General features: G+C 42.4%; 1 protein-coding gene across 1 annotated transcript in view; it reads left to right on the forward strand.

The window, feature by feature from the left end:
- Nucleotides 1–1548: 1548 nt before the first annotated feature.
- LOC309546076 (synaptotagmin-2-like) overlaps nucleotides 1549–15076 on the forward strand; it is a 148370-nt gene continuing 134842 nt past the window's right edge. The window contains exon 1 of the mRNA XM_082245586.1: nucleotides 1549–1679. The gene's annotated coding sequence lies outside the window, so the exon portion shown is untranslated. The remainder of the gene's footprint in view (nucleotides 1680–15076) is intronic.

Genomic DNA, 15076 nt, shown 5'->3' on the forward strand with positions numbered 1-15076 from the left:
CTACCCTCCGGAGCTGTGAGCATGCACAGTGGTAAGCCGCTCAGCTGTTCCATGACGTAGGTGCACAGGAAGTGACGAGGGTAGGGAATTTTCACGAGGTAGGGTTTTTTAACGTTACACCTGGACTAATGGCTTTGTGTTGAGTTATTTTGAGGGGACAGCAAATTTACACTGTTAGGGCTCTTTCACAAGGGCGTTCAGTTTTTTTTGCCCCGATCAGGTCCTTTTTTTTTTTTTTTTTTTAAATGGACAAGGATGACACTTGTGTCATCCGGTCCGTATGTCCGTTTTTCATCCCATACGTTTGCGGATGAAAAACGGACATAATGTATGTCTATGTAAATACGGATGTCAACGGATAATCATCCGCTGACATCCGTTTTTCGTCCGTTCCGTTCAGTTCAGTTTTTTGGAACGGAAGAAAACCCTATTTTTTTTTCCGTTCAAAAAAAAACGGAACAGACGCAAAAACGGATGTCAGTGGTGTCATCCGCTGACATCCGTATTTACATAGACATACATTATGTCCGTTTTTCATCCGCAAACGGATGGGATGAAAAACGGACATACGGACCGGATGACACAAAAGTCATCCGTGTCCGTAAAAAAAAAAAAGGACCTGATCGGGCAAAAAAAACTGAACGCCCGTGTGAAAGAGCCCTTACTCAAGCTGAGCACTCACTACTTTACATTGTAGCAAAGTGTCATTTCTTCAGTGTTACAGTGTCACATGAAAAGATATAATAAAATATTTACAAAAATGTGAGGGGTGTACTCACTTTTGTGAGATACTGTATATCCCACAGTTTGTAGATGCTATAACTTTTGCGCAAACCAATCAATTTACGCTAATTTAATTTTTCTTTACCAAAAACATGTAGCAGAATATATATATTGGCCTTTTTATTAGATATGTTTTATAGCATAAAGTAAAAAAATATTGTTGTTTTTTTTTTTTGTTTATAGCGCAAAAAAAAAAAACCAATAAAAAACCCACAGTGGTGATCAAATACTGCCATAAAAAAGCTGTATTTGTGGGGGAAAAGGACATTCATTTTGTTTGGGTACAGCGTCGCATGACAGCGCAATTATCAGTTAAAGTAACGCAGTGCCGTATCGCAAAACATGGCCTGGCCAAGCATTGTTTTTTCTGATTGATTTCTAATACTACCCCTATTGCTAATTCACATTTCACTTGTTTGTTCGAAAAATTACATTTTCAACATGCTTGTGGAGTTTTGATGTTAATGGTTGGATTTTCTTTCCCTGTATGGCCAGTTTTCTAAGCTCTTTCATTTTTCTCTCCATCACTTAGTATGTATTACCTGAATGACCTGATAAGCAGCACTGGCAGTGTGTATGATTACTAGAAGAGACACAGAGAACTCCCAGCTTTCTACCAGTAGAAGAGAATAATGAGTAAAGGTGAATGATTTCCTTGTGTACCATCTGGGTCAGTGCTGATCCCACTGGGACTAGTTTAGCATATTAGGATCCCGGGACTGACCAATAGGAAGCAGGATGCAGGGAGACGTGGGAGGAATAGGAATTAGGAGAAGGGAAGAGAGGGAGGGGAGAGGAAGGAGCACGCGTGTCTCTGTACTACTGCAGACAGAGTTGCAGATAACCGGGGGAGAGGAGAGGAGAGACACAGGCAGGACAGGAAACTCCACACACAGGTAAAGGCGGCCATGAGAGGAGAGGAGAGGCAGGGACATGTATGCATGCTGACAGTCCTGTCTATGTGTGTCTGCCCGGCATTATTTCACCTCACCGTATCTGTACGCTTTGAAGGTGTTCATGTCGGGCGGTGGGGGGCCGTACTGCAGATCTTTGGCGCTGACACGGTTAACAGACTGGGCGTGGCCTGGCTCTGCGGTTTGCCCTCCCTTTTAACATCTCAACAATTCTCGTAGTTTTTTTTGCTCTGCGCGAATTCTGCAGCATCAGCATCGCCCTGCTGTACATCCCTTCCCCCATCCATTGTCATCACACCACTGCCACTCCATGTCCTAAAACTTAGGGGTTTCCACCTCCCCAATACATGGACTAGTGTCACCTAATAGAGAATGGGGACACACTGCGGGCTCCCCATCCATTGTCATCACACCACTGTCACTTCATGTCCTAAAACTTAGGGGTTTCCACCTCCCCAATACATGCACTAGTGTCACCTAATAGAGAATGGGGACACACTGCGGGCTCCCCTTCCCCCATCCATTGTCATCACACCACTGCCACTCCATGTCCTAAAACTTAGGGGTTTCCACCTCCCCAATACATGCACTAGTGTCACCTAATAGAGAATGGGGACACACTGCGGGCTCCCCTTCCCCCATCCATTGTCATCACACCACTGCCACTCCATGTCCTAAAACTTAGGGGTTTCCACCTCCCCAATACATGCACTAGTGTCACCTAATAGAGAATGGGGACACACTGCAGGCTCCCCATCCCCCATCCATTGTCAACACACCACTGTCACTTCATGTCCTAAAACTTGGGGGATTCCACCTCCCCAATACATGCACTAGTGTCACCTAATAGAGAATGGGGGCACACTGAGGGCTCCCCATCCCCCATCCATTGTCATCACACCACTGCCACTTCATGTCCTAAACTTGGGGGATTCCACCTCCCCAATACATGCACTAGTGTCACCTAATAGAGAATGGGGACACACTGCGAGCTCCCCCATCCATTGTCATCACACCACTGCCACTTCATGTCCTAAACTTGGGGGATTCCACCTCCCCAATACATGGACTAGTGTCACCTAATAGAGAATGGGGGTACACTGCGGGCTCCCCATCCCCCATCCATTGTCATCAAACCACTGCCACTTCATGTCCTAAAACTTGGGGGATTCCACCTTCCCAATACATACACTAGTGTCACCTAATAGAGAATGGGGGCACACTGAGAGCTCCCCATCCCCCATCCATTGTCATCAAACCACTGCCACTTCATGTCCTAAAACTTGGGGGATTCCACCTTCCCAATACATACACTAGTGTCACCTAATAGAGAATGGGGGCACACTGAGAGCTCCCCATCCCCCTCATCCTCCCCATCCTCCCCATGCTCCTCAGTCCCCATCCCCATCCTCCTCTTGAGGTTGGCAAGCTCAGCAATCTCACTGTTCCTCCAGGCTGGACAGCCCACACCTGTCTACATGGAGGGGATCACATTCTGTCGCAGTGTTCCTTCTCAGGCTACTATTCTCTCTATATCTCTCTCTTTCCAACTCTCCATTTCCATCTTTCTCTCTGTCTCTCTCTCTATCTCTGTCTCTCTGTCTCTCTCTCACTCCCTCCCTATCTCTTTCCACCTCTCTCCATCTCTCTCTCTCCATAACTCTCTCTTTCTCTCCATCTCTCTCTCTCTCGCTCTCCATATCTCCATCTCTCTCTCTCACTCCATATCTCCATCTCTCTCTCTCCATAACTCTCTCTTTCTCTCCATATCTCTCCTCCATATCTCCATCTCTCTCTCTCCAGATCTCCATCTCTCTCTCCATATCTCCATCTCTCTCTCCATATCTCCATCTCTCTCTCCATATCTCCATCTCTCTCTCTCTCCATATCTCCATCTCTCTCTCCATATCTCCATCTCTCTCTCTCTCCATATCTCCATCTCTCTCTCCATATCTCCATCTCTCTCTCTCTCTCTCTCTCTCTCTCTCTCTCTCTCTCTCCATATCTCCATCTCTCTCGCTCTCTCCATATCTCCATCTCTCTCTCTCTCCATATCTCCATCTCTCTATCTCTCCATCTCTCTCTCTCCATATCTCAATCTCTCTCTCTCTCCATATCTCCATCTCTCTCTCTCTCCATATCTCCATCTCTCTCTCTCTCTCTCCATACCTCCATGTCTCTCTCTCTCCATATTTCCATCTCTCTCTCCATATCTCCATCTCTCTCTCCATATCTCCATCTCTCTCTCTCCATATCTCCATCCCTCTCCATATCTCCATCTTTCTCTCTCTCCATATCTCCATCTTTCTCTCTCTCTCCATATCTCCATCTTTCTCTCTCTCCATATCTCCATCTTTCTCTCTCTCCATATCTCCATCTTTCTCTCTCTCCATATCTCCATCTCTCTCTCTCCATATCTCCAGCTCTCTCTCTCTCTCCATATCTCCATCTCTCTCCATATCTCCATCCCTCTCTCCATATCTCCATCTCTCTCCCCCCACATCGTTCTCTCTCTCTCTCTCTCTCTCTCCCCTCCTCCACCTCTCTCTCTCTTTCTCTCTCCCTCCACCTCTCTCCACCTTTCTCTCTCTTTTTCTCTCCATCTCCCCCCTCCCCCCCACATATATCTCTTTCTCTCTCTTCCTATCTCTCTCTCTCTCTCTCTCCATCTCTAATATGTGCTGACCCACACATTCCTCTTTTGACTTTGAAAAGTCCAGTTTGATTAGTGCCTTCACTGCTCTCTCCCCCCTGAGACAGGCATTGGAAGCTACAGTGCCGCATTACACTGAAGTTTGGAGGGGCACTGTGAAGGATTTTGTATGTTTTCACTGGGAGTCTAATGCCTGGTAGACACAATGAGATTATCGAATAAATGATCTTTTTTTTTTTTCTTTTTTTGCGTGCTAGTCTCATATCGAAAATGAAGAGTTTATTAAAGTGACAAAAATTCTCTTACGACAGAATAAAAATTCAGAGTTAATGTAATGTATTTTAGTGTATTTGTATTGTATACACTATTTACCACTGTACTGATTAAACAAAAATCATCTATGAAAAATTGTCCTGCTTGTCCCATCCGACAATATTGGATAAACTGTTGTGATTGGCTCTCAAAAGCTGTGTTCTAATGATCAGAGTATCGTATGATCACTGCAAAATCCTGTATTTTTCATACAATTTTCTGACTGTGTGTACGGGCCATAAGTCTTATGTGGAAGTAATGCAGAGAAGCACACTGGGGTGTATACATGGTGCTTCAATGAAACATTAATGCACACAGCGTCAGCACTACATTATAGAGATTTCCACATTGATTAGTGCTTGTTTTTGCTGTATATAGCAGGGCTCATTTCCTTCATGGATTACCTTAGGGAAATCCCTTAACATTTTACCCTCTACTGTTATCAGTACACCCTTTTTTAGATGCTTTATAGATGTTCTTTATGTTTTATTATGACTACAGTCTGTTCTACTGGCTTGGTTTGTTACCCCAATCATTTCAGTAGGTATGGGGACTCTTTGTCCACTTTTTGCTGTGCATTAGATTACACTAGGTCACACTGGAGCTGATTTACTAAACATGGAGAGTGCAAAATCCAGTGCATAGAAGCCAACCAGGTTCTTTTTGTCAAAGCTAAACTGAACAAGCTGAAGGTAAAAGCAGATCGGCTACCATGGACAGCTGCACCAGATTTTTCACTCCCCAGCTTTAGTAAATCAACCCCACTATGTCTTTTTACACTGCTTAGTGGACCTGCTAGGGTTGCTTTGTTTCAGCTCTTCAAAAGGTATACTCATTATATCCTTTATACTCACTGCATTTCTAATAGCTGTTTTGTTATTTAGCCTTATGTTTATAAATACATTTTAATTTATGTTTTAGGTGTGATTACACATGTATTTTAATTTATGTTTTACATATGAATACACACACACACGTTTTTTATTTATTTATTTATTTATTTTTTTAATGACTACACACATTTTATTTAAGTTTTAGGTGTGATTACACATATATTTTAATTTATGTTTTACGTATGATTACACACACATTTTAATTTATGTTTTAGGTGTGATTACACATATATTTTAATTTATGTTTTACGTATGATTACACACACATTTTTTATTATTTTTTTAATGATTACACAAAATTTTTATTGATGTTTTTTTTTTTTTTTATAATTACACACACATTTTTATTTATGTTTTTTTGTATGATTATGCATACATTTTATTTATGTTTTATGTGTAATTACATTTAAAGGGGCAGCTCCACTATTTTTTACATCTGTTTTTAGTTATATCTTTAATTTTTATTTACATTTTTAATTTTCACATTTGCATGTTATATCAGGTCCAACACAATTTGAGACATAAAGTAGGGGCCTGATATATTTGTTTTCATTTGAGCCATATGTTTGTCATAAAAAAAAAAAAAAAAAAAAAAAAAACGAGCATCAGTGCTGTGTAGTTCTTTCACTTCATAGTATTCTATTTTACAACCTAAGGGTGCAGTTGCTAATTTTTGAGGAAGGGCTTTAAAGTCTGCAGCACAGACAATTTGGTCAAAGTCATTTTGTCTGAAATTAGTCAGTTGAACATTAGCTTTGTTTTAAAATATGTAGGGGTGTGTGTTTTTTTTACCACATTGAGTGATATACAGAATAAGCAAAATAACATTCTCCAACAGATTGTAAGAAATGTAAACATTGAGTTTTACCTGAATGAATTGCCGGTATAATAATATCACTTAATAATATCACTTTCCTGAAGAAAATCCTTGTTTCCAGCCTGGCCCTGTATGTGCACCTATTTTTACTGTAAAAAAATCTGTTCCTGGCCACCACTAGAGGGTGCTGCTTGGAGATAGGAAACCTGCTCAGCATAATGCTACTAATTAATGTCTCCCAAGAGCAGATTTTGAATGGTAAAGTAGGAAGTACTGACCAGGCCGGCTGTATTGCCATTAGCAGGACTAATCTTCAGAATTAGGCAAACCTATGATATTGGCATTTTTCTAAAGCTGCTGGAGCAAGGACAAATGTATAATCAATTAAAGTGCAGATGAATCACAACACATTGAAGGTCTTTTTGAAAGGCAATGATGACAGACATTTTTTCCATCAGCCCACATATGAGTTGCCAGGGTGCTAGATCACAGGAACTAGCATTCTTCCCCAAATTTAGAAAGAAATGATGGTTGCTGCCACAGAGATAATTGTCTAGGTTCCTTTTAAAGGAGACTTGTTCTTGGGGAAGAACGTGCTTTGCTTTTGCTGAGCTCCCCTTCTGAAAATGCTAGTTGCCTGCTAGTGTAAATATAAGCAACAAACACTATTAACAGATTGTATGTAAATTAATGCTTTGTGAGGGACATATGTGGAACCTTCTGATTTTGTTGTTTTTTTATAACACAAATTTAGAGTACGCAGGCCACTAACATGCAAGCAGTCATAGTTCCACTCACGGAAGTACATTATATTTTTAGCCAGGAACCTGGCATTGGCAGTGTGCAGTGCAGGGGTTTTGTGGTGCTGGATTCCTCTTAACCTGACCCTTAGGCTGACCATAACCGTTAGGGCCCTTTCACACTGATGCGTTTTTCCTTGCAATCCTATGGGACTTTTCACACCACTGTGTAGGGATGGGCTCTGTGTTACGTTCAATTCAAACATCAGCTGTTCAAGTGTTCACTGAACACACGAACAAATGGGGCGCTCGGCGGGAAGTTCGCCCGCCGATGAGCACCCCATAATGCACTGTGCTCTTGCAGTGCATTGATTGCTGATGATTGGCCAAAGCATGCACCTGACCTGTATGGTTTGGCCATTTACAGCATAATGTACTGTCAGAGCCATGATTGGTCAAAGGCAAAGTGCCTTTGGCCAGTCATGGCTCAGGGGCTAAGTCCACGCCCTGCACTATATAAGGCTGCTGCTTACATGGCAGCCATGTATAGTGTGTGACAATAGAGATTAGGCAGGTAGTAAATAATGTGTTCAGTCAGTTTAGTGCAGTCAGTGTAGCGTACACTCCGTACAGGCATACCCCACTTTTGAAATGTATGGCTATGTTGTATTCCTGGGTCCCCTCTCAGTGCTTCCCAAGTTTGGTGTCCCTGTCATTTATGGTTCATGAGCAGTGCCATGTCTAGCTGACCAAGATTTCCCATCTATCCCAATGTTAAAGACATGGAGCAGTGCCATGCCAAGCTGACCAAGATTTCCTATAGATGCTAATGAGCACTGAAAGCTGAAAATTAGTTTTGGGCAGGTAGGGGGTGAAAGTGCCCTGTATTTAAGTGCTTAAGGGAAACCCTAGACCCTTTGGGCCTGGTATAGATTTTAAGGGGAGCTCCACGTCAAAATTAAAAAGAAAAATGGCGTGGGGTCCCCCTTTACAATCCATACCAGACCCTTATCCGAACATGCAGCCTGGAAGGCCAGGAAAGGGGGGTGGTGAGCGAGTTCCCCCCCTGAACCATACCAGGCCGTTTGCCCTCAACATGGGGAGGGTGCTTTTGGGTGCCCCCCCAAAGCACCTTGTTCCCATGTTGATGGGGACAAGGGCCTCTTCCTGACAACCCTGGGCTGTGGTTGTGGGGGGCTTTATCGAATCTGGAAGCCCCCTTTAGCAAGGGGGCCCCCGATCCCAGCACTCCCCATGTGAATGGGTATCTGGTAAAAAAGTGTAAACCGTTTTTGACAAGTCCTTTATTAAAAAGAAAAAAAAATAGTGTCCCCCGATGTAAATCCAGGCCAGGCTGGAAAAACAGAAAAATTAAAAAACGCTTCGCCTCCTGAGAGGCTACCCGCCATAAGCCTGATCTTGGGCTTTGACAGTTATTTTATAGGCAAGGGGCAGGGCCATCCGGCTACTTCACCTGCTGGCACCGCCCCTTCTGATATCACATGACATCACACGATGTCAGAAGGGGGCAGTGCCCCCGGATGACATAGCTGGGTGGCCCCACCCCTTGCATATAAAAGAACTTTCAAAGCTGAAGAACGGGCATATGGCAGGTAGCCTCTTAGGAGGCAAAGCATTTTTGCAATTTTTCTATTTTTCAGGTCGCCAGTTGTCGTGATTGAGGGACACTATTTTTTTTTTCTTTTTAACAAAGGACATGTCAAAAACAGTTTTCTGTGGTCTTTACTTTTTTACACTTTTTTGGTGAATAGGTACGGTACGATGTACTCGATACCTATTCACATAGGCGGGAGGCCGGGATCTGGGGGCTTCCAGATTCCGATAAGCCCTGCAGACCCCGACAACCACAGCCCAGGGTTGTCGGGAAGAGGCCCTTGTCCCCATGGGGACAAAGTGCTTTGGGGTGGGGGGGGGGGGGAGAGCACATATTCGTTTTTACCGCAATTTTGCTACAGAGCAGTATGAAAGTACCCTAAACCTCCCCATCACCTCCCCAAATAAGCCTAAGCCATTAAATAACAGCATACACAGTCCCCAACCGATTGCTGTTCTAAGACAAGTTAGGTAGGTTACAAAGGTGGTTCTCAACAGCTGCCGGACCACATGGAGTGCCAGCAGAACTCAGAGAAGCTTTGAAAGTACACTGATAGATATGCATGCTGTGTATTCATTCATGGATATCCTGGAAAAAAAATTAAATAGTTTTACTGCTGCCAGGTTGGGTGTCATTTTTTAATCTTTTGCTGGGGCAGGAGACTGGTTATTTGAGGTGTCTTACAGCTGACATTGAGCTGCTATTTCTGCTTGGGACAAGTGAATTAAAGTGCACACACTCTATTATAATAATGTAAAGGTAGCCTGTGACTTGCTCACGCTGGTTAAAGCAGTATGTTCCCTGTAAAGTGGCTCTGAAGCTAAAACATGAATGTGTTCCCTGCATGAAAGTTATCCTAAAGCCTAAAAATTATTGTATTCCCTGCATTAAAGTTATCCTAAAGCCTAAACATTTTTTTACCTTTAATGCATTAAAACCACCCCACTGTTTTACTTAACTGAGCCCTTGCTCAATCCAGAGCTGTGGCCATCTGTAGTTGCTCTCCCTGTTCACACAGGCTTTACTGCTATCAACCCTGTGACGAAGAAGCAGGGGATAGGGCCAAGCATCGCTGTCTGTGTCATTGGACACAGGCAGTACGAATATGGATCAAGCATAGTAGTGTGCCACAATAGGAAGCAGCATTCTATGATAGTACACTCAGAAAAGCCAGGAGTGCCAGTGGGGCCCCCAGAAGAGGAGCATCAGGTCCGCCCTGGACAATAACAGGCAAGTTTATGAAAAAAAAATACACTTTACAATCACTTTAAGGTAAAAAAAAAAAAAAAAAAAAAAAAAATAACCTTTTATAATTTGCTGTACTTTCCTGAGTCCTCAATGATTCAGCAGTGTGCCCAGATGGCATCTTTTCTCGGTTCTCGCCCTCCACTCATAGACAGGGCCAGATCTAGCTGTTCTCTTGTGGAGGTGCATTCAAAAAATGACAGGGGGGTAGGCGATGGGAGATCAACAGGGGAGCATATCATTGTCAGTATGACAGAAGACATATAATATATTCCGAAAGGAAAACTCTAAAATCCTTTAAACAGTATAAACAATATGTACATGGAAAATATTAACAATACTCAAACCAATTAAACTGCCTGGCTTTGCAATTAAAAAGTCAAGACCACGTGACTAGTTAAATGTGAGCAAGACTAGGATTATAAAAGACATGGAGCATCCTGGGACAGACCAGAAAAGTTATACGGCTGGTCAGTAGGGGGTCTTAAAGGGGGATTGGACAGAATATGTTGCTGTTTACAATGCACACATAAAACACAGTCCTTGTACCCAGAAAATACTAACTACTGTGCCACAACTGACAGTTTCACAGACACAAATAAACCTCGGGACAAAGGATCATATTCATTCTTTAAATTAAAACGTTTCTGTTACATATGTTTCTATGCACACAAAAAGGATATTTTTGTCCTGGGTACTGGCCGAATTTCGATCCATGTATGGGCAGGATGGCTGTACAGAAGTCAATCTACCAATCAAATTCTATACAACTAGCCTTTAGGAACATTTCTGCTTGATCAGCACTGCCGACTGTGGCCTGCAGCAGTGATTAGTGTATTCTAACAGCAGGAAAGTCTCCCCACTGTCAGAAGACAATACCCCAGCGGGATTGAGGTGGATGGGGGAAATTTGATTTTTTTTTTTTCTTTTAACCTACTGGTTGAAAAATGACTAATGGTAGGGCTGCCTTACTGAGCCTACCTTAAGGAAGTACTTAATTGAAACCAGCAACTGTTGAGACAATGACTACCTTGGTCGGGTCTATGTCTAGCATAATGTATACAGTACAGGGGTCAGGAGCAAGTAAAAAACAAAACAACATATGCAGTGCAGCAGTCAGGATGAGTGCAATGTTCACAGTCCTCACTTGCATTAAAGTCCCTCAGCATTCCCCTGTACACTACATTTCCCCATTGCATCTGTGTCTCCAAAGTCCCACCTTCCGTCAGTGCCCCATAGTTCTGCCACCATACATCAGAGACTTCATAAAAGGTATGTATAGTGATTTTTGCTTTACAGGGCTAGATTGTGGCTGGAAGAAGATTTAGAGATTTTAGTTTTAGGCTGAACTTCCACTTTAAGGTTAAAAAACATTTTAGAGCTTTCTGTTCTTCCCTCCCTAAATGCTTACCTAAATTCTCAATCAATCCAGCACTGTGCATGGCTGGATCCTTCTCTTCTTGCTGGATCCCATCTCTTCTCTCCTCTCTTCCTCTTCACATAGGCTCTTAGGCAGTATTGGCTTCTGCTGCTGTCAATCAAATGCTGTGGGATAGAATCAGGGGGAGAGGCGTGCTGTGAATGTGTCTATGGAGCATGGCTCCATAGACACACAGCTCGGGAGTGAGCATGTACATGTGCCATCATAGAAAGAAGCTTGCTTTGGGGGCACATGGAGAAGAAGAGGAGCCAAGATCGCCCACGGGGGACTACAGATGAGGATGGAGCAGAAAAATAAAAGATGTTTATTATATTAATAAAATTAAAAAAATTACCTTTAGTAACACTTTAATACAAAAGCGATCCGTGGGACTGTATAGCTGCCTGATCATTTGTATGGTACTCGTTGTGTACTCACAATAGCTGCATTTAAAAATACATTTCATGATATTTTAATGAACACCTATCCGCATTATTAAAATTTTTTTATATCTGCCTAAAGGTCAGCTTTACCTCCTAAAATGTCAAAATGTTGTGCCACATCACTTTAGTCACAAGCTAAAAGCATAGACCATAAGTTGAGTAAAAGATCCTGAAAATGATCCTTGCTTCACTGAGCATGAATTGTAGTGCACTCCTGACTTATGGAGTCTATTGATAGGAAAAGCAATAAATATTGATGTGACACTGGAACTGCCCTCAATGTAATCAATATAGCTACTTCTTTTGCATATGTGTTTGTAGTATTCTCTGTTCAATGTGTCACATAATGATAAACTATGACTGTGCTGCAAACATTTTTCTACCCCTCCATGTGTTTAGCCTACTTGGTGCATTTAAAAAGGAGTTCCTAAACAAGAAAAAATACAACATAAAAAAGTAAAGAAAAGTATACTTAAACCAAATATTTTGTTGCACATGTTCTCTAACATACAAAAGGGTTTTATTTATCCACCTCCTGCTGAGCCTGGGCCGTCTTCTCAGTTACGCCCCTCACGTGTGCGCCCTAGGGGTCTTTGGGCGATTTTGACCGATGGAAACAGCAGAACACAGATTGTTGTACTGGGCCAGCCCTGGTACCATGTAATAGCTCTAGCTCAGCTATCACAATAGTACACAATGGCACACGAATAGATGCCATTCACAAAATAAAAATGATTTCTTATACAGTGATCATCACTGTAAAAATAAATCATTGTGTGAAAAAAAAGTCCTCATCACCCCCCCCCCCCCCCCATTATTCATTTTCCAAAAAATTGTGACAAAAAATACAACTTCAAAAAAACTCGCCATGCCTCTTACTAAATGGGTGTCTACTTTCCAAAAAGGTTTTTTTTTGTTAGATATTTGTACTGTCCTGGTATTTTAGGGACCCAAAAAATTAGATAGGCAGTACAGCAGGATTGTTGAATTTACAAATATACTGTTTATACCATGGATTGTAGACTCTGCAACTTTCACAGACTAGAAAATATAAACTGATTTGTTTTTTTTTTTTTTTTTTTTAACAAAAAAATGTAGCAGAATACAGTTTGGCCTACATTTATGAAGAAAGATTATTTATTTGCAAACTAAGAAAAACATGTATTTTTTTAGTTAATATAGGAAAAAAAACAAAACACCCAGTGGTGATAAAATACCATCAAAAGAAAGCGATCTCAAAAAACATGCTAACAAATTTAATTTGATGACCCTGATTCAGGGTGAGCGGTATGGTAGAGTCATGCAGGCTGAGGCCACTCCTTATCGTTTATTCACCTGGGCAAATCAGGAGTAGCTGCAAACTTTTCCTCCATTGGACCCAGGCAGAACTTTGAGAGGGGCAGCAAATTGACTCCCAAGATTTTTTTGCAGCAGTTTTGTGTGTCATCAGTTTGCAGAGCGTTACAGGAGGCATTTCCCCAGCTCATACTGCCACCCATAGTGCAAACTGATGAGTATGAGAAGGCGGAGCGTCTCCTCCGGGGAATGTCCCTCATGTAATTGTGGTGTACGCAATGAAATCAGACATCAAGGCACTCCATCTCATGCAGGGCAGGCTGGATCTTTTAGGGCGGTGGGTGTGGCGGACACAGGAGTGACAGGAGGACTGAGGACAGACAGTGGGTGTTTGGTGTACCGGTCCGGTGGTGAGTTATGGAAGAAGGTAACGGATGTGGGAGCCTTTTAGTGGGCCTGATTTTTTTTTTTTGTTGGAGGGGGGTGGGCAGCATTTCATTCTTGGACCCAGGCAGCACAATGTCTTGGGCCAGCCCTGGGTAGTACTTGTGTCAAAGCACCAGTTTTGATGCAAATAGTGAATTTTGCTACAGTGATTTGTATAGCAGATATTTACCATAACTTTAACATACAGTCTTCATAATCTGATTAGACATCAACAAGGGAAACAATTGTTTTAAAGGGGAATTTTTTTAAGTGCTTGAAAATATAGGAATTTAATAGATCAAATACAAAAAAAGGCCATCCTTTTAATAAATAATCTTAAATCTGTTTAAGAAATTATTAGATATTTGGTGATGTGTTGGGGGCACCCTGATTGATGCACTTCTTTGAGGAAACCTGAGAAGGATAATGTCAGTTTTATCTCGGTGTGTCCCTGTATTTTCTGACAAAAAAACATCTATTTATGAATATTTTGGAGTATGCTTTAATTCTTAAAAGCAAACCTATTCATAAGTGGCCCCTTTTACACTAGTGGACTGGTCAAGTCTGCCTGTCAGCTTTTCAGGTCGACCGGATCAAACCCTCCAGTGTCGTCTATGGAGCGACGGATGTCAACGGACATGTGTCTGTTGACACCAGCTGACATTCAATCCAATCCTATCCACTAAATACAGATGGATGGGGATCCGTTTTCCATCCATCTGGCGGGTCAGATGGCAGTCTAATGTAAACGGACATCCAACCGTCCATAGAGGAGAGTGGGCTGTGTCTGCTCTGCAGAAGAAGAGTGGACACGGAGCAGCTATCCACCTGTTTAGCGGGGATCAGCAGACAGATTCCATGCTAAGCAGGCGGACTCCAACTAAGCCCGTACTGTGTGTTAAGTCCTGTCAACATGGGCTGAATGCTTTCTGGTATTGGCCGGGTCAACAGACCCCGGACAACATTCGGCCTGTATGTACAGCAGCCTGTCAAAAGGGTGTGCTGAAAAACCAACATCCAATCGGGGCTGGTGAGCATTAACCAGTGTTTTCTGGTGGGGGGGGGGGGTGTTAGTCCCTCTTTCAGAATACAATATCCCAGCGGGGAGATCGCTGTACTAACATTCTCCTCAGTTCTCAGTTTTTTTTTTTGTTCAGCCGGCTGGGTTGAATGAAAAAAAAAAACGGATAGTGTCTACCAAGTTTAAAGCAGAGTTTCGGCCTCAAATACCTTTTTTAACTAAAAATACCCCTATAATACTAATCCATCGCCCTTTACAGAACTGCTATTCTCATACTTACAAGGTGTATAGTATTGGATTTTAGTCAAAATCTTACTTTTAAAAACGCTGTCTGAGCGCAGCCATCTTGGATGCGGGCATCTGAAGCCACAGTGTAATCTGCTGTGTCCTTCTTCCTGATTCCACAGAGGGGGGAGAAGGATAAAGTACAATCAAAAATGCCCTGAAAATAAGGTAAGGGACCCCTGAAAAAAATTGAAAATGCCCAATTGTTGATCA

Source organism: Pelophylax lessonae, assembly GCF_965119305.1.
Source record: "Pelophylax lessonae genome assembly, chromosome: 2".
Lineage (NCBI taxonomy): Eukaryota > Metazoa > Chordata > Amphibia > Anura > Ranidae > Pelophylax > Pelophylax lessonae.